The sequence below is a fragment of the Pseudophryne corroboree genome, chromosome 2 (assembly GCF_028390025.1).
Source record: "Pseudophryne corroboree isolate aPseCor3 chromosome 2, aPseCor3.hap2, whole genome shotgun sequence".
Classification (NCBI taxonomy): Eukaryota; Metazoa; Chordata; class Amphibia; order Anura; family Myobatrachidae; genus Pseudophryne; species Pseudophryne corroboree.
This window is the reverse complement of record NC_086445.1, coordinates 17163756-17184029: the sequence shown is the minus strand read 5'-3', so window position 1 is coordinate 17184029 and position 20274 is coordinate 17163756.

The following is a 20274-nucleotide window of genomic DNA, read 5'->3' as shown; positions in this document are numbered from 1 at the left end:
CAATTTGTAGAGATGATCGCCTGAAATTTTTCGGGTTTTGTGTTTTGGTTTTGGGTTCGGTTCCGCGGCCGTGTTTTGGGTTCGAACGCGTTTTGGCAAAACCTCACCGAATTTTTTTTGTCGGATTCGGGTGTGTTTTGGATTCGGGTGTTTTTTTTCCAAAAACACTAAAAAACAGCTTAAATCATAGAATTTGGGGGTCATTTTGATCCCAAAGTATTATTAACCTCAAAAACCATAATTTACACTCATTTTCAGTCTATTCTGAATACCTCACACCTCACAATATTATTTTTAGTCCTAAAATTTGCACCGAGGTCGCTGTGTGAGTAAGATAAGCGACCCTAGTGGCCGACACAAACACCGGGCCCATCTAGGAGTGGCACTGCAGTGTCACGCAGGATGTCCCTTCCAAAAAACCCTCCCCAAACAGCACATGACGCAAAGAAAAAAAGAGGCGCAATGAGGTAGCTGACTGTGTGAGTAAGATTAGCGACCCTAGTGGCCGACACAAACACCGGGCCCATCTAGGAGTGGCACTGCAGTGTCACGCAGGATGTCCCTTCCAAAAAACCCTCCCCAAACAGCACATGACGCAAAGAAAAAAAGAGGCGCAATGAGGTAGCTGTGTGAGTAAGATTAGCGACCCTAGTGGCCGACACAAACACCGGGCCCATCTAGGAGTGGCACTGCAGTGTCACGCAGGATGTCCCTTCCAAAAAACCCTCCCCAAACAGCACATGACGCAAAGAAAAAAAGAGGCGCAATGAGGTAGCTGACTGTGTGAGTAAGATTAGCGACCCTAGTGGCCGACACAAACACCGGGCCCATCTAGGAGTGGCACTGCAGTGTCACGCAGGATGTCCCTTCCAAAAAACCCTCCCCAATCAGCACATGATGCAAAGAAAAAGAAAAGAAAAAAGAGGTGCAAGATGGAATTGTCCTTGGGCCCTCCCACCCACCCTTATGTTGTATAAACAAAACAGGACATGCACACTTTAACCAACCCATCATTTCAGTGACAGGGTCTGCCACACGACTGTGACTGATATGACGGGTTGGTTTGGACCCCCCCCAAAAAAGAAGCAATTAATCTCTCCTTGCACAAACTGGAATCCACCATCTCAGCTCCCTGGTGTTAGACGTGCGTCCGGTATCCGCCGTTAGTTCACAGGGAACTAGACAATTTATTGAGGCAGTGTGCCCCCGTTACCAAATACCATCTAGGTTCCACTTCTCTAGGCAGGCGATACCGAGAATGTACACGGACGTCAGAAAAAGACTCACCAGTGTCCTAAAAAATGCAGTTGTACCCAATGTCCACTTAACCACGGACATGTGGACAAGTGGAGCAGGGCAGGGTCAGGACTATATGACTGTGACAGCCCACTGGGTAGATGTATGGACTCCCGCCGCAAGAACAGCAGCGGCGGCACCAGTAGCAGCATCTCGCAAACGCCAACTCTTTCCTAGGCAGGCTACGCTTTGTATCACCGCTTTCCAGAATACGCACACAGCTGAAAACCTCTTACGGCAACTGAGGAAGATCATCGCGGAATGGCTTACCCCAATTGGACTCTCCTGTGGATTTGTGGCATCGGACAACGCCAGCAATATTGTGTGTGCATTAAATATGGGCAAATTCCAGCACGTCCCATGTTTTGCACATACCTTGAATTTGGTGGTGCAGAATTTTTAAAAAAACGACAGGGGCGTGCAAGAGATGCTGCCGGTGGCCAGAAAAATTGCGGGACACTTTCGGCGTACAGGCACCACGTACAGAAGACTGGAGCAACACCAAAAACTACTGAACCTGCCCTGCCATCATCTGAAGCAAGAAGTGGTAACGAGGTGGAATTCAACCCTCTATATGCTTCAGAGGTTGGAGGAGCAGCAAAAGGCCATTCAAGCCTATACAATTGAGCACGATATAGTAGGTGGAATGCACCTGTCTCAAGTGCAGTGGAGAATGATTTCAACGTTGTGCAAGGTTCTGATGCCCTTTGAACTTGCCACACGTGAAGTCAGTTCAGGTCTGCTGGGGTTGAAAGACCTGCTGGTGACAAAATTGTCAAGTCAAGCGGAACGCGACCTGTCAACATCTCCTCCTTCACATTCTCCCGCAACTGGGGGTGCGAGGAAAAGGCTCAGAATTCCGAGCCCACCCGCTGGCGGTGATGCAGGGCAGTCTGGAGCGACTGCTGATGCTGACATCTGGTCCGGACTGAAGGACCTGACAACGATTACGGACATGTCGTCTACTGTCACTGCATATGATTCTCTCAACATTGATAGAATGGTGGAGGATTATATGAGTGACCGCATCCAAGTAGGCACGTCACACAGTCCGTACTTATACTGGCGGGAAAAAGAGGCAATTTGGAGGCCCTTGCACAAACTGGCTTTATTCTACCTAAGTTGCCCTCCCACAAGTGTGTACTCCGAAAGAGTGTTTAGTGCCGCCGCTCACCTTGTCAGCAATCGGCGTACGAGGTTACATCCAGAAAATGTGGAGAAGATGATGTTCATTAAAATGAATTATAATCAATTCCTCCGTGGAGACATTGACCAGCAGCAATTGCCTCCACAAAGTACACAGGGAGCTGAGATGGTGGATTCCAGTGGGGACGAATTGATAATCTGTGAGGAGGGGGATGTACACGGTGATATATCGGAGGATGATGATGAGGTGGACATCTTGCCTCTGTAGAGCCAGTTTGTGCAAGGAGAGATTAATTGCTTCTTTTTTGGTGGGGGTCCAAACCAACCCGTCATTTCAGTCACAGTCGTGTGGCAGACCCTGTCACTGAAATGATGGGTTGGTTAAAGCGTGCATGTCCTGTTTATACAACATAAGGGTGGGTGGGAGGGCCCAAGGACAATTCCATCTTGCACCTCTTTTTTCTTTAATTTTTCTTTGCGTCATGTGCTGTTTGGGGAGGGTTTTTTGGAAGGGACATCCTGCGTGACACTGCAGTGCCACTCCTAGATGGGCCCGGTGTTTGTGTCGGCCACTAGGGTCGCTTATCTTACTCACACAGCTACCTCATTGCGCCTCTTTTTTTCTTTGCGTCATGTGCAGTTTGGGGAGGGTTTTTTGGAAGGGACATCCTGCGTGACACTGCAGTGCCACTCCTAGATGGGCCCGGTGTTTGTGTCGGCCACTAGGGTCGCTTATCTTACTCACACAGCTACCTCATTGCGCCTCTTTTTTTCTTTGCGTCATGTGCTGTTTGGGGAGGGTTTTTTGGAAGGGACATCCTGCGTGACACTGCAGTGACACTCCTAGATGGGCCCGGTGTTTGTGTCGGCCACTAGGGTCGCTTATCTTACTCACACAGCTACCTCATTGCGCCTCTTTTTTTCTTTGCGTCATGTGCTGTTTGGGGAGGGTTTTTTGGAAGGGACATCCTGCGTGACACTGCAGTGACACTCCTAGATGGGCCCGGTGTTTGTGTCGGCCACTAGGGTCGCTTATCTTACTCACACAGCTACCTCATTGCGCCTCTTTTTTTCTTTGCGTCATGTGCTGTTTGGAGAGGGTTTTTTGGAAGGGACATCCTGCGTGACACTGCAGTGCCACTCCTAGATGGGCCCGGTGTTTGTGTCGGCCACTAGGGTCGCTTATCTTACTCACACAGCTACCTCATTGCGCCTCTTTTTTTCTTTGCGTCATGTGCTGTTTGGGGAGGGTTTTTTGGAAGGGACATCCTGCGTGACACTGCAGTGACACTCCTAGATGGGCCCGGTGTTTGTGTCGGCCAGTAGGGTCGCTTATCTTACTCACACAGCTACCTCATTGCGCCTCTTTTTTTCTTTGCGTCATGTGCTGTTTGGAGAGGGTTTTTTGGAAGGGACATCCTGCGTGACACTGCAGTGCCACTCCTAGATGGGCCCGGTGTTTGTGTCGGCCACTAGGGTCGCTTATCTTACTCACACAGCTACCTCATTGCGCCTCTTTTTTTCTTTGCGTCATGTGCTGTTTGGGGAGGGTTTTTTGGAAGGGACATCCTGCGTGACACTGCAGTGACACTCCTAGATGGGCCCGGTGTTTGTGTCGGCCAGTAGGGTCGCTTATCTTACTCACACAGCTACCTCATTGCGCCTCTTTTTTTCTTTGCGTCATGTGCTGTTTGGGGAGGGTTTTTTGGAAGGGACATCCTGCGTGACACTGCAGTGACACTCCTAGATGGGCCCGGTGTTTGTGTCGGCCACTAGGGTCGCTTATCTTACTCACACAGCTACCTCATTGCGCCTCTTTTTTTCTTTGCGTCATGTGCTGTTTGGAGAGGGTTTTTTGGAAGGGACATCCTGCGTGACACTGCAGTGCCACTCCTAGATGGGCCCGGTGTTTGTGTCGGCCACTAGGGTCGCTTATCTTACTCACACAGCTACCTCATTGCGCCTCTTTTTTTCTTTGCGTCATGTGCTGTTTGGGGAGGGTTTTTTGGAAGGGACATCCTGCGTGACACTGCAGTGACACTCCTAGATGGGCCCGGTGTTTGTGTCGGCCACTAGGGTCGCTTATCTTACTCACACAGCTACCTCATTGCGCCTCTTTTTTTCTTTGCGTCATGTGCTGTTTGTGGAGGGTTTTTTGGAAGGGACATCCTGCGTGACACTGCAGTGACACTCCTAGATGGGCCCGGTGTTTGTGTCGGCCACTAGGATCGCTTAGCTTAGTCATCCAGCGACCTAGGTGCAAATTTTAGGACTAAAAATAATATTGTGAGGTGTGAGGTATTCAGAATAGACTGAAAATGAGTGTAAATTATGGTTTTTGAGGTTAATAATACTTTGGGATCAAAATGACCCCCAAATTCTATGATTTAAGTAGAGATGAGCGCCTGAAATTTTTCGGGTTTTGTGTTTTGGTTTTGGGTTCGGTTCCGCGGCCGTGTTTTGGGTTCGACCGCGTTTTGGCAAAACCTCACCGAATTTTTTTTGTCGGATTCGGGTGTGTTTTGGATTCGGGTGTTTTTTTCAAAAAACCCTAAAAAACAGCTTAAATCATAGAATTTGGGGGTCATTTTGATCCCATATTATTATTAGCCTCAAAAACCATAATTTCCACTCATTTTCAGTCTATTCTGAATACCTCACACCTCACAATATTATTTTTAGTCCTAAAATTTGCACCGAGGTCGCTGGATGACTAAGCTAAGCGACCCTAGTGGCCGACACAAACACCTGGCCCATCTAGGAGTGGCACTGCAGTGTCACGCAGGATGGCCCTTCCAAAAAACACTCCCCAAACAGCACATGACGCAAAGAAAAAAAGAGGCGCAATGAGGTAGCTGTGTGAGTAAGATTAGCGACCCTAGTGGCCGACACAAACACCGGGCCCATCTAGGAGTGGCACTGCAGTGTCACGCAGGATGTCCCTTCCAAAAAACCCTCCCCAAACAGCACATGACGCAAAGAAAAATAAAAGAAAAAAGAGGTGCAAGATGGAATTGTCCTTGGGCCCTCCCACCCACCCTTATGTTGTATAAACAGGACATGCACACTTTAACCAACCCATCATTTCAGTGACAGGGTCTGCCACACGACTGTGACTGATATGACGGGTTGGTTTGGACCCCCACCAAAAAAGAAGCAATTAATCTCTCCTTGCACAAACTGGCTCTACAGAGGCAAGATGTCCACCTCATCATCATCCTCCGATATATCACCGTGTACATCCCCCTCCTCACAGATTATCAATTCGTCCCCACTGGAATCCACCATCTCAGCTCCCTGTGTACTTTGTGGAGGCAATTGCTGCTGGTCAATGTCTCCGCGGAGGAATTGATTATAATTCATTTTAATGAACATCATCTTCTCCACATTTTCTGGATGTAACCTCGTACGCCGATTGCTGACAAGGTGAGCGGCGGCACTAAACACTCTTTCGGAGTACACACTTGTGGGAGGGCAACTTAGGTAGAATAAAGCCAGTTTGTGCAAGGGCCTCCAAATTGCCTCTTTTTCCTGCCAGTATAAGTACGGACTGTGTGACGTGCCTACTTGGATGCGGTCACTCATATAATCCTCCACCATTCTTTCAATGTTGAGAGAATCATATGCAGTGACAGTAGACGACATGTCCGTAATCGTTGTCAGGTCCTTCAGTCCGGACCAGATGTCAGCATCAGCAGTCGCTCCAGACTGCCCTGCATCACCGCCAGCGGGTGGGCTCGGAATTCTGAGCCTTTTCCTCGCACCCCCAGTTGCGGGAGAATGTGAAGGAGGAGATGTTGACAGGTCGCGTTCCACTTGACTTGACAATTTTGTCACCAGCAGGTCTTTGCACCCCAGCAGACTTGTGTCTGCCGGAAAGAGAGATCCAAGGTAGGTTTTAAATCTAGGATCGAGCACGGTGGCCAAAATGTAGTGCTCTGATTTCAACAGATTGACCACCCGTGAATCCTTGTTAAGCGAATTAAGGGCTGCATCCACAAGTCCCACATGCCTAGCGGAATCGCTCCCTTTTAGCTCCTTCTTCAATGCCTCCAGCTTCTTCTGCAAAAGCCTGATGAGGGGAATGACCTGACTCAGGCTGGCAGTGTCTGAACTGACTTCACGTGTGGCAAGTTCAAAGGGCATCAGAACCTTGCACAACGTTGAAATCATTCTCCACTGCACTTGAGACAGGTGCATTCCACCTCCTATATCGTGCTCAGTTGTATAGGCTTGAATGGCCTTTTGCTGCTCCTCCAACCTCTGAAGCATATAGAGGGTTGAATTCCACCTCGTTACCACTTCTTGCTTCAGATGATGGCAGGGCAGGTTCAGTAGTTTTTGGTGGTGCTCCAGTCTTCTGTACGTGGTGCCTGTACGCCGAAAGTGTCCCGCAATTCTTCTGGCCACCGACAGCATCTCTTGCACGCCCCTGTCGTTTTTTAAAAAATTCTGCACCACCAAATTCAAGGTATGTGCAAAACATTGGACGTGCTGGAATTTGCCCATATTTAATGCACACACAATATTGCTGGCGTTGTCCGATGCCACAAATCCACAGGAGAGTCCAATTGGGGTAAGCCATTCCGCGATGATCTTCCTCAGTTGCCGTAAGAGGTTTTCAGCTGTGTGCGTATTCTGGAAAGCGGTGATACAAAGCGTAGCCTGCCTAGGAAAGAGTTGGCGTTTGCGAGATGCTGCTACTGGTGCCGCCGCTGCTGTTCTTGCGGCGGGAGTCCATACATCTACCCAGTGGGCTGTCACAGTCATATAGTCCTGACCCTGCCCTGCTCCACTTGTCCACATGTCCGTGGTTAAGTGGACATTGGGTACAACTGCATTTTTTAGGACACTGGTGAGTCTTTTTCTGACGTCCGTGTACATTCTCGGTATCGCCTGCCTACAGAAGTGGAACCTAGATGGTATTGGTAACGGGGGCACACTGCCTCAATAAATTGTCTAGTTCCCTGTGAACTAACGGCGGATACCGGACGCACGTCTAACACCAACATAGTTGTCAAGGACTCAGTTATCCGCTTTGCAACAGGATGACTGCTGTGATATTTCATCTTCCTCGCAAAGGACTGTTGGACAGTCAATTGCTTACTGGAAGTAGTACAAGTGGGCTTACGACTTCCCCTCTGGGATGACCATCGACTCCCAGCAGCAACAACAGCAGCGCCAGCAGCAGTAGGCGTTACACGCAAGGATGCATCGGAGGAATCCCAGGCAGGAGAGGACTCGTCAGAATTGCCAGTGACATGGCCTGCAGGACTATTGGCATTCCTGGGGAAGGAGGAAATTGACACTGAGGGAGTTGGTGGGGTGGTTTGCGTGAGCTTGGTTACAAGAGGAAGGGATTTACTGGTCAGTGGACTGCTTCCGCTGTCGGCCCAAGTTTTTGAACTTGTCACTGACTTATTATGAATGCGCTGCAGGTGACGTATAAGGGAGGATGTTCCGAGGTGGTTAACGTCCTTACCCCTACTTATTACAGCTTGACAAAGGGAACACACGGCTTGACACCTGTTGTCCGCATTTCTGGTGAAATACTTCCACACCGAAGAGCTGATTTTTTTGGTATTTTCACCAGGCATGTCAACGGCCCTATTCCTCCCACGGACAACAGGTGTCTCCCCGGGTGCCTGACTTAAACAAACCACCTCACCATCAGAATCCTCCTGGTCAATTTCCTCCCCAGCGCCAGCAACACCCATATCCTCCTCATCCTGGTGTACTTCAACACTGACATCTTCAATCTGACTATCAGGAACTGGACTGCGGGTGCTCCTTCCAGCACTTGCAGGGGGCGTGCAAATGGTGGAAGGCGCATGCTCTTCACGTCCAGTGTTGGGAAGGTCAGGCATCGCAACCGACACAATTGGACTCTCCTTGTGGATTTGGGATTTCGAAGAACGCACAGTTCTTTGCGGTGCTACTGCTTTTGCCAGCTTGAGTCTTTTCATTTTTCTAGCGAGAGGCTGAGTGCCTCCATCCTCATGTGAAGCTGAACCACTAGCCATGAACATAGGCCAGGGCCTCAGCCGTTCCTTGCCACTCCGTGTGGTAAATGGCATATTGGCAAGTTTACGCTTCTCCTCCGACAATTTTATTTTAGGTTTTGGAGTCCTTTTTTTACTGATATTTGGTGTTTTGGATTTGACATGCTCTGTACTATGACATTGGGCATCGGCCTTGGCAGACGACGTTGCTGGCATTTCATCGTCTCGGCCATGACTAGTGGCAGCAGCTTCAGCACGAGGTGGAAGTGGATCTTGATCTTTCCCTAATTTTGGAACCTCAACATTTTTGTTCTCCATATTTTAATAGGCACAACTAAAAGGTGCCGAGTGCCGACAACTAAAACTGCCGAGTGCCGACACAGAGGTAGCTACAGCCGTGAACTACCGTACTGTACTGTGTCTGCTGCTAATATAGACTGGTTGATAAAGAGATGTAGTAGTATGTATGTATAAAGAAGAAAGAAAAAAAAACCACGGGTAGGTGGTATACAATTATGGACGGACTGCCGAGTGCCGACACAGAGGTAGCTACAGCCGTGAACTACCGTACTGTACTGTGTCTGCTGCTAATATAGACTGGTTGATAAAGAGATGTAGTAGTATGTATGTATAAAGAAGAAAGAAAAAAAAACCACGGGTAGGTGGTATACAATTATGGACGGACTGCCGAGTGCCGACACAGAGGTAGCTACAGCCGTGAACTACCGTACTGTACTGTGTCTGCTGCTAATATAGACTGGTTGATAAAGAGATGTAGTAGTATGTATGTATAAAGAAGAAAGAAAAAAAAACCACGGGTAGGTGGTATACAATTATGGACGGACTGCCGAGTGCCGACACAGAGGTAGCTACAGCCGTGAACTACCGTACTGTGTCTGCTGCGACTGGATGATAAATAATGATATAAAAAATATATATATATCACTACTGCAGCCGGACAGGTATATATATTATATAATGACGGACCTGCTGGACACTGTCTGTCAGCAGAATGAGTTTTTTATAGAATAAAAAAAAAAACACCACACAAGTGAAGTCACACGACGAGTGTTTAACTTTTTCAGGCAATCACACAATATAGTATACTACTAACTATACTGGTGGTCAGTGTGGTCAGGTCACTGGTCAGTCACACTGGCAGTGGCACTCCTGCAGCAAAAGTGTGCACTGTTTAATTTTAATATAATATGTACTCCTGGCTCCTGCTATAACCTATAACTGGCACTGCAGTGCTCCCCAGTCTCCCCCACAATTATAAGCTGTGTGAGCTGAGCACAGTCAGATATATATACATAGATGATGCAGCACACTGGGCTGAGCAGTGCACACAGATATGGTATGTGACTGAGTCACTGTGTGTATCGTTTTTTTCAGGCAGAGAACGGATATATTAAATAAAAACTGCACTGTCTGGTGGTCACTGTGGTCAGTCACTAGTAAACTCTGCACTCTCTACACTTCTACAGTACTCCTAAGCTCCAGTAAATCAGGTCAATCTCTCTCTCTCTCTCTCTCTCTCTTCTAATCTAACTGGTGGCACTGGTCACTGGTCACACTATCAGCAGCAAGTAGTACTCCTCCTATATGCTCCCCAAAATTTGTGTCTCTCTCTAGTACTCTAGTCACTCTAAACGGAGAGGACGCCAGCCACGTCCTCTCCCTATCAATCTCAATGCACGTGTGAAAATGGCGGCGACGCGCGGCTCCTTATATAGAATCCGAGTCTCGCGATAGAATCCGAGCCTCGCGAGAATCCGACAGCGTCATGATGACGTTCGGGCGCGCTCGGGTTAACCGAGCAAGGCGGGAAGATCCGAGTCGCTCGGACCCGTGAAAAAAAACATGAAGTTCGTGCGGGTTCGGATTCAGAGAAACCGAACCCGCTCATCTCTAGATTTAAGCTGTTTTTTAGTGTTTTTTGAAAAAAACACCCGAATCCAAAACACACCCGAATCCGACAAAAAAAATTCGGTGAGGTTTTGCCAAAACGCGGTCGAACCCAAAACACGGCCGCGGAACCGAACCCAAAACCAAAACACAAAACCCAAAAAATTTCCGGCGCTCATCTCTACCTCTCACCCCATAGTCACACTGCTGCACGGCAGTCATCCCTCATTCTCCTAACCTGGCTATCCTGCAGCACTGCCCTGTTACACCCCATTTCACCTGCACCCATTATATCTGCACTGACTGCACCTCTCACCCCATAGTCACACTGCTGCACCGCAGTCATCCCTCATTCCCCTAACCCGGCTATCCTGCAGCACTCTCCTGTTACTCCCCCATTTCACCTGCACCCATTATATCTGCGCTGACTGCACCTCTCACCCCATAGTCACACTGCTGCACTGCAGTCATCCCTCATTCCCCTAACCCGGCTATCCTGCAGCACTGTCCTGTTACTCCCCATATTACCTGAACCCATTATATCTGCACTGACTGCACCTCTCACCCCATAGTCACACTGCTGCACCGCAGTCATCCCTCATTCCCCTAACCCGGCTATCCTGCAGCACTGTCCTGTTACTCTCCCCATTTCACCTGCACCCATTATATCTGCACTGACTGCACCGCTCACCCCATAGTCACACTGCTGCACCGCAATCATCCCTCATTCCTCTAACCTGGCTATCCTGCAGCACTGTCCTGTAACCCCCCATTTCACCTGCACCCATTATATCTGTGCTGACAGCACCTCTCACCCCATAGTCACACTGCAGCACCGCAGTCATCCCTCATTCCCCTAACCTGGCTATCCTGCAGCACTGTCCTGTTACTCCCCATATTACCTGCACCCATTATATCTGCACTGACTGCACCTCTCACCCCATAGTCACACTGCTGCACCGCAGTCATCCCTCATTCCCCTAACCCGGCTATCCTGCAGCACTGTCCTGTTACTCCCCATATTACCTGCACCCATTATATCTGCACTGACTGCACCTCTCACCCCATAGTCACACTGCTGCACCGCAGTCATCCCTCATTCCCCTAACCCGGCTATCCTGCAGCACTGTCCTGTTACTCCCCATTTCACCTGCACCCATTATATCTGCACTGACTGCACCTCTCACCCCATAGTCACACTGCTGCACCGCAGTCATCCCTCATTCCCCTAACCCGGCTATCCTGCAGCACTGTCCAGTTACTCCCCATTTCACCTGCACCCATTATATCTGCACTGACTGCACCGCTCACCCCATAGTCACACTGCTGCACCGCAATCATCCCTCATTCCCCTAACCTGGCTATCCTGCAGCACTGTCCTGTTACCCCCCATTTCACCTGCACCCATTATATCTGTGCTGACTGCACCTCTCACCCCATAGTCACACTGCTGCACCGCAGTCATCCTTCATTCCCCTAACCTGGCTATCCTGCAGCACTGTCCTGTTACTCCCCATATTACCTGCACCCATTATATCTGCACTGACTGCACCTCTCACCCCATAGTCACACTGCTGCACCGCAGTCATCCCTCATTCCCCTAACCCGGCTATCCTGCAGCACTGTCCTGTTACTCCCCATTTCACCAGCACACATTATATCTGCGATGACTGCACCTCTCACCCCATAGTCACACTGCTGCACCACAGTCATCCCTCATTCCCCTAACCCGGCTATCCTGCAGCACTGTCCTGTTACTCCCCATTTCACCTGCCCCCATTATATCTGCACTGACTACACCTCTCACCCCATAGTCACACTGCTGCACGGCAGTCATCCCTCATTCTCCTAACCTGGCTATCCTGCAGCACTGCCCTGTTACACCCCATTTCACCTGCACCCATTATATCTGCACTGACTGCACCTCTCACCCCATAGTCACACTGCTGCACCGCAGTCATCCCTCATTCCCCTAACCCGGCTATCCTGCAGCACTGCCCTGTTACTCCCCATTTCACCTGCACCCATTATATCTGCGCTGACTGCACCTCTAACCCCATAGTCACACTGCTGCACCGCAGTCATCCCTCATTCCCCTAACCCGGCTGTCCTGCAGCACTGTCCTGTTACTCCCCATTTCACCTGCACCCATTATATCTGCACTGACTGCACCTCTCACCCCATAGTCACACTGCTGCACCGCAGTCATCCCTCATTCCCCTAACCCGGCTATCCTGCAGCACTGTCCTGTTACTCCCCATTTCACCTGCACCCATTATATCTGCACTGACTGCACCGCTCACCCCATAGTCACACTGCTGCACCGCAATCATCCCTCATTCCTCTAACCTGGCTATCCTGCAGCACTGTCCTGTTACCCCCCATTTCACCTGCACCCATTATATCTGTGCTGACTGCACCTCTCACCCCATAGTCACACTGCTGCACCGCAGTCATCCCTCATTCCCCTAACCCGGCTATCCTGCAGCACTGTCCTGTTACTCCCCATTTCACCAGCACCCATTATATCTGCACTGACTGCACCTCTCACCCCATAGTCACACTGCTGCACCGCAGTCATCCCTCATTCCCCTAACCCGGCTATCCTGCAGCACTGTCCTGTTACTCCCCATTTCACCTGCACCCATTATATCTGTGCTGACTGCACCTCTCACCCCATAGTCACACTGCTGCACCACAGTCATTCCTCATTCCCCTAACCTGGCTATCCTGCAGCACTGTCCTGTTACTCCCCATTTCACCTGCGCCCATTATATCTGCACTGACTGCACCTCTCACCCCATAGTCACACTGCTGGACCGCAGTCATCCCTCATTCACCTAACCTGGCTATCCTGCAGCACTGTCCTGTTACTCCCCATTTCACCTGCACCCATTATATCTGTGCTGACTGCACCTCTCACCCCATAGTCACACTGCTGCACCGCAATCATCCCTCATTCCCCTAACCTGGCTATCCTGCAGCACTGCCCTGTTACACCCCATTTCACCTGCACCCATTACATCTGCACTGACTGCACCCCTCACCCCATAGTCACACTGCTGCACCGCAGTCATCCCTCATTCCCCTAACCCGGCTATCCTGCAGCACTGTCCTGTTACTCCCCATTTCACCTGCACCCATTATATCTGCGATGACTACGCCTCTCACCCCATAGTCACACTGCTGCACCGCAATCATCCCTCATTCTCCTAACCTGGCTATCCTGCAGCACTGTCCTGTTACCCCCCATTTCACCTGCACCCATTATATCTGCGATGACTGCACCCCTCACCCCATAGTCACATTGCTGCACCGCAGTCATTCCTCATTCTCCTAACCCGGCTATCCTGCAGCACTGTCCTGTTACCCCCCCATTTCACCTGCACCCATTATATCTGCGATGACTGCACCCCTCACCCCATAGTCACATTGCTGCACCGCAGTCATTCCTCATTCTCCTAACCCGGCTATCCTGCAGCACTGTCCTGTTACCCCCCCATTTCACCTGCACCCATTATATCTGCGATGACTGCACCCCTCACCCCATAGTCACACTGCTGCACCGCAGTCATCCCTCATTCCCCTATCCTGGCTATCCTGCAGCACTGTCCTGTTTCTCCCCATTTCACCTGCACCCATTATATCAGCACTGACTGCACCTCTCACCCCATAGTCACACTGCTGCACCGCAGTCATCCCTCATTCTCCTAACCTGGCTATCCTGCAGCACTGCCCTGTTACTCCCCATTCACCTGCGCCCATTATATCTGTGCTGACTGCACCTCTCACCCCATAGTCACACTGCTGCACCGCAATCACACCCTCATTCTCCTAACCTGGCTATCCTGCAGCACTGCCCTGTTACACCCCATTTCACCTGCACCCATTATATCTGCGATGACTACACTTCTCACCCCATAGTCACACTGCTGCACCGCAATCATCCCTCATTCTCCTAACCTGGCTATCCTGCAGCACTGCCCTGTTACACCCCATTTCACCTGCACCCATTATATCTGCGATGACTGCACCCCTCACCCCATAGTCACATTGCTGCACCGCAGTCATTCCTCATTCTCCTAACCCGGCTATCCTGCAGCACTGTCCTGTTACCCCCCCATTTCACCTGCACCCATTATATCTGCGATGACTGCACCCCTCACCCCATAGTCACACTGCTGCACCGCAGTCATCCCTCATTCCCCTAACCTGGCTATCCTGCAGCACTGTCCTGTTTCTCCCCATTTCACCTGCACCCATTATATCAGCACTGACTGCACCTCTCACCCCATAGTCACACTGCTGCACCGCAGTCATCCCTCATTCTCCTAACCTGGCTATCCTGCAGCACTGCCCTGTTACTCCCCATTCACCTGCGCCCATTATATCTGTGCTGACTGCACCTCTCACCCCATAGTCACACTGCTGCACCGCAGTCATCCCTTATTCCCCTAACCCGGCTATCCTGCAGCACTGTCCTGTTACCCCCATTTCACCTGCACCCATTATATCTGCACTGACTGCACCTCTCGCCCCATAGTCACACTGCTGCACCGCAGTCATCCCTCATTCCCCTATCCCGGCTATCCTGCAGCACTGTCCTGTTACTCCCCATTTCACCTGCACCCATTATATCTGCACTGACTGCACCTCTCAACCCATAGTCACACTGCTGCACCGCAGTCATTCCTCATTCCCCTAACCCGGCAATCCTGCAGCACTGTCCTGTTACCCCCCATTTCACCTGCACCCATTATATCTGTGCTGACTGCACCTCTCACCCCATAGTCACACTGCTGCACCGCAGTCATCCCTCATTCCCCTAACCTAGCTATCCTGCAGCACTGTTCTGTTACCCCCCATTTCACCTGCACCCATTATATCTGTGCTGACTGCACCTCTCACCCCATAGTCACACTGCTGCACCGCAGTCATACCTCATTCCCCTAACCTGGCTATACTGCAGCACTGTCCTGTTACCCCCCATTTCACCTGCACCCATTATATCTGTGCTGACTGCACCTCTCACCCCATAGTCACACTGCTGCACCGCAGTCATCCCTCATTCCCCTAACCTGGCTATCCTGCAGCACTGTCCTGTTACTCCCCATTTCACCTGCACCCATTATATCTGCGATGACTGCACCTCTCACCCCATAGTCACACTGCTGCACCGCAATCATCCCTCATTCTCCTAACCTGGCTATCCTGCAGCACTGCCCTGTTACACCCCATTTCACCTGCACCCATTATATCTGCGATGACTGCACCTCTCACCCCATAGTCACACTGCTGCACCGCAATCATCCCTCATTCTCCTAACCTGGCTATCCTGCAGCACTGTCCTGTTACCCCCCATTTCACCAGCACCCATTATATCTGTTCTGACTGCACCTCTCACCCCATAGTCACACTGCTGCACCGCAGTCATCCCTCATTCCCCTAACCTGGCTATCCTGCAGCACTGCCCTGTTACTCCCCATTTCACCTGCACCCATTATATCTGTGCTGACTGCACCCCTCACCCCATAGTCACACTGCTGGACCGCAGTCATCCCTCATTCTCCTAACCTGGCTATCCTGCAGCACTGCCCTGTTACTCCCCATTTCACCTGCACCCATTATATCTGGGATGACTGCACCTCTCACCCCATAGTCACACTGCTGCACCGCAGTCATCCCTCATTCCCCTAACCTGGCTATCCTGCAGCACTGTCCTGTTACTCCCCATTTCACCAGCACCCATTATATCTGGGATGACTGCACCTCTCACCCCATAGTCACACTGCTGCACCGCAATCATCCCTCATTCTCCTAACCTGGCTATCCTGCAGCACTGCCCTGTTACACCCCATTTCACCTGCACCCATTATATCTGCGATGACTGCACCTCTCACCCCATAGTCACACTGCTGCACCGCAATCATCCCTCATTCCCCTAACCTGGCTATCCTGCAGCACTGCCCTGTTACTCCCCATTCACCTGCGCCCATTATATCTGTGCTGACTGCACCTCTCACCCCATAGTCACACTGCTGCACCGCAGTCATCCCTCATTCCCCTAACCCGGCTATCCTGCAGCACTGTCCTGTTACCACCATTTCACCTGCGCCCATTATATCTGCACTGACTGCACCTCTCACCCCATAGTCACACTGCTGCACCGCAGTCATCCCTCATTCCCCTAACCTGGCTATCCTGCAGCACTGACCTGTTACCCCCCATTTCACCTGCACCCATTATATCTGCACTGACTGCACCTCTCACCCCATAGTCACACTGCTGCACCGCAATCACACCCTCATTCTCCTAACCTGGCTATCCTGCAGCACTGCCCTGTTACACCCCATTTCACCTGCACCCATTATATCTGCGATGACTACACTTCTCACCCCATAGTCACACTGCTGCACCGCAATCATCCCTCATTCTCCTAACCTGGCTATCCTGCAGCACTGCCCTGTTACACCCCATTTCACCTGCACCCATTATATCTGCGATGACTGCACCCCTCACCCCATAGTCACATTGCTGCACCGCAGTCATTCCTCATTCTCCTAACCCGGCTATCCTGCAGCACTGTCCTGTTACCCCCCCATTTCACCTGCACCCATTATATCTGCGATGACTGCACCCCTCACCCCATAGTCACACTGCTGCACCGCAGACATCCCTCATTCCCCTAACCTGGCTATCCTGCAGCACTGTCCTGTTTCTCCCCATTTCACCTGCACCCATTATATCAGCACTGACTGCACCTCTCACCCCATAGTCACACTGCTGCACCGCAGTCATCCCTCATTCTCCTAACCTGGCTATCCTGCAGCACTGCCCTGTTACTCCCCATTCACCTGCGCCCATTATATCTGTGCTGACTGCACCTCTCACCCCATAGTCACACTGCTGCACCGCAGTCATCCCTCATTCCCCTAACCCGGCTATCCTGCAGCACTGTCCTGTTACCCCCATTTCACCTGCACCCATTATATCTGCACTGACTGCACCTCTCGCCCCATAGTCACACTGCTGCACCGCAGTCATCCCTCATTCCCCTAACCCGGCTATCCTGCAGCACTGTCCTGTTACTCCCCATTTCACCTGCACCCATTATATCTGCACTGACTGCACCTCTCAACCCCTAGTCACACTGCTGCACCGCAGTCATTCCTCATTCCCCTAACCCGGCAATCCTGCAGCACTGTCCTGTTACCCCCCATTTCACCTGCACCCATTATATCTGTGCTGACTGCACCTCTCACCCCATAGTCACACTGCTGCACCACAGTCATCCCTCATTCCCCTAACCTGGCTATCCTGCAGCACTGTCCTGTTACCCCCCATTTCACCTGCACACATTATATCTGTGCTGACTGCACCTCTCACCCCATAGTCACACTGCTGCACCGCAGTCATACCTCATTCCCCTAACCTGGCTATCCTGCAGCACTGTCCTGTTACCCCCCATTTCACCTGCACCCATTATATCTGCGATGACTGCACCTCTCACCCCATAGTCACACTGCTGCACCGCAATCATCCCTCATTCTCCTAACCTGGCTATCCTGCAGCACTGCCCTGTTACACCCCATTTCACCTGCACCCATTATATCTGCGATGACTGCACCTCTCACCCCATAGTCACACTGCTGCACCGCAATCATCCCTCATTCTCCTAACCTGGCTATCCTGCAGCACTGTCCTGTTACCCCCCATTTCACCTGCACCCATTATATCTGTTCTGACTGCACCTCTCACCCCATAGTCACACTGCTGCACCGCAGTCATCCCTCATTCCCCTAACCTGGCTATCCTGCAGCACTGCCCTGTTACTCCCCATTTCACCTGCACCCATTATATCTGTGCTGACTGCACCCCTCACCCCATAGTCACACTGCTGGACCGCAGTCATCCCTCATTCTCCTAACCTGGCTATCCTGCAGCACTGCCCTGTTACTCCCCATTTCACCTGCACACATTATATCTGTGCTGACTGCACCCCTCACCCCATAGTCACACTGCTGGACCGCAGTCATCCCTCATTCTCCTAACCTGGCTATCCTGCAGCACTGCCCTGTTACTCCCCATTTCACCTGCACCCATTATATCTGTGCTGACTGCACCCCTCACCCCATAGTCACACTGCTGGACCGCAGTCATCCCTCATTCTCCTAACCTGGCTATCCTGCAGCACTGTCCTGTTACCCCCCATTTCACCTGCACCCATTATATCTGTTCTGACTGCACCTCTCACCCCATAGTCACACTGCTGCACCGCAGTCATCCCTCATTCCCCTAACCTGGCTATCCTGCAGCACTGCCCTGTTACCCCCCATTTCACCTGCACACATTATATCTGTGCTGACTGCACCTCTCACCCCATAGTCACACTGCTGCACCGCAGTCATACCTCATTCCCCTAACCTGGCTATCCTGCAGCACTGTCCTGTTACCCCCCATTTCACCTGCACCCATTATATCTGCGATGACTGCACCTCTCACCCCATAGTCACACTGCTGCACCGCAATCATCCCTCATTCTCCTAACCTGGCTATCCTGCAGCACTGCCCTGTTACACCCCATTTCACCTGCACCCATTATATCTGCGATGACTGCACCTCTCACCCCATAGTCACACTGCTGCACCGCAATCATCCCTCATTCTCCTAACCTGGCTATCCTGCAGCACTGTCCTGTTACCCCCCATTTCACCTGCACCCATTATATCTGTTCTGACTGCACCTCTCACCCCATAGTCACACTGCTGCACCGCAGTCATACCTCATTCCCCTAACCTGGCTATCCTGCAGCACTGTCCTGTTACCCCCCATTTCACCTGCACCCATTATATCTGCGATGACTGCACCTCTCACCCCATAGTCACACTGCTGCACCGCAATCATCCCTCATTCTCCTAACCTGGCTATCCTGCAGCACTGTCCTGTTACCCCCCATTTCACCTGCACCCATTATATCTGTTCTGACTGCACCTCTCACCCCATAGTCACACTGCTGCACCGCAGTCATCCCTCATTCCCCTAACCTGGCTATCCTGCAGCACTGTCCTGTTACTCCCCATTTCACCTGCACCCATTATATCTGGGATGACTGCACCTCTCACCCCATAGTCACACTGCTGCACCGCAATCATCCCTCATTCTCCTAACCTGGCTATCCTGCAGCACTGCCCTGTTACACCCCATTTCACCTGCACCCATTATATCTGCGATGACTGCACCTCTCACCCCATAGTCACACTGCTGCACCGCAATCATCCCTCATTCCCCTAACCTGGCTATCCTGCAGCACTGCCCTGTTACTCCCCATTCACCTGCGCCCATTATATCTGTGCTGACTGCACCTCTCACCCCATAGTCACACTGCTGCACCGCAGTCATCCCTCATTCCCCTAACCCGGCTATCCTGCAGCACTGTCCTGTTACCACCATTTCACCTGCGCCCATTATATCTGCACTGACTGCACCTCTCACCCCATAGTCACACTGCTGCACCGCAGTCATCCCTCATTCCTCTAACCCGGCTATCCTGCAGCACTGTCCTGTTACCCCCCATTTCACCTGCACCCATTATATCTGCACTGACTGCACCTCTCACCCCATAGTCACACTGCTGCACCGCAGTCATCCCTCATTCCCCTAACCCAGCTATCCTGCAGCACTGTCATGTTACCCCCATTTCACCTGCACCCATTATATCTGCACTGACTGCACCTCTCACCCCATAGTCACACTGCTGCACCACAGTCATCCCTCATTACCCTAACCTGGCTATCCTGCAGCACTGTCCTGTTACTCCCCATTTCACCTGCACCCATTATATCTGTGCTGACTGCACCTCTCACCCCATAGTCACACTGCTGGACCGCAGTCATCCCTCATTCTCCTAATTTGGCTATTCTGC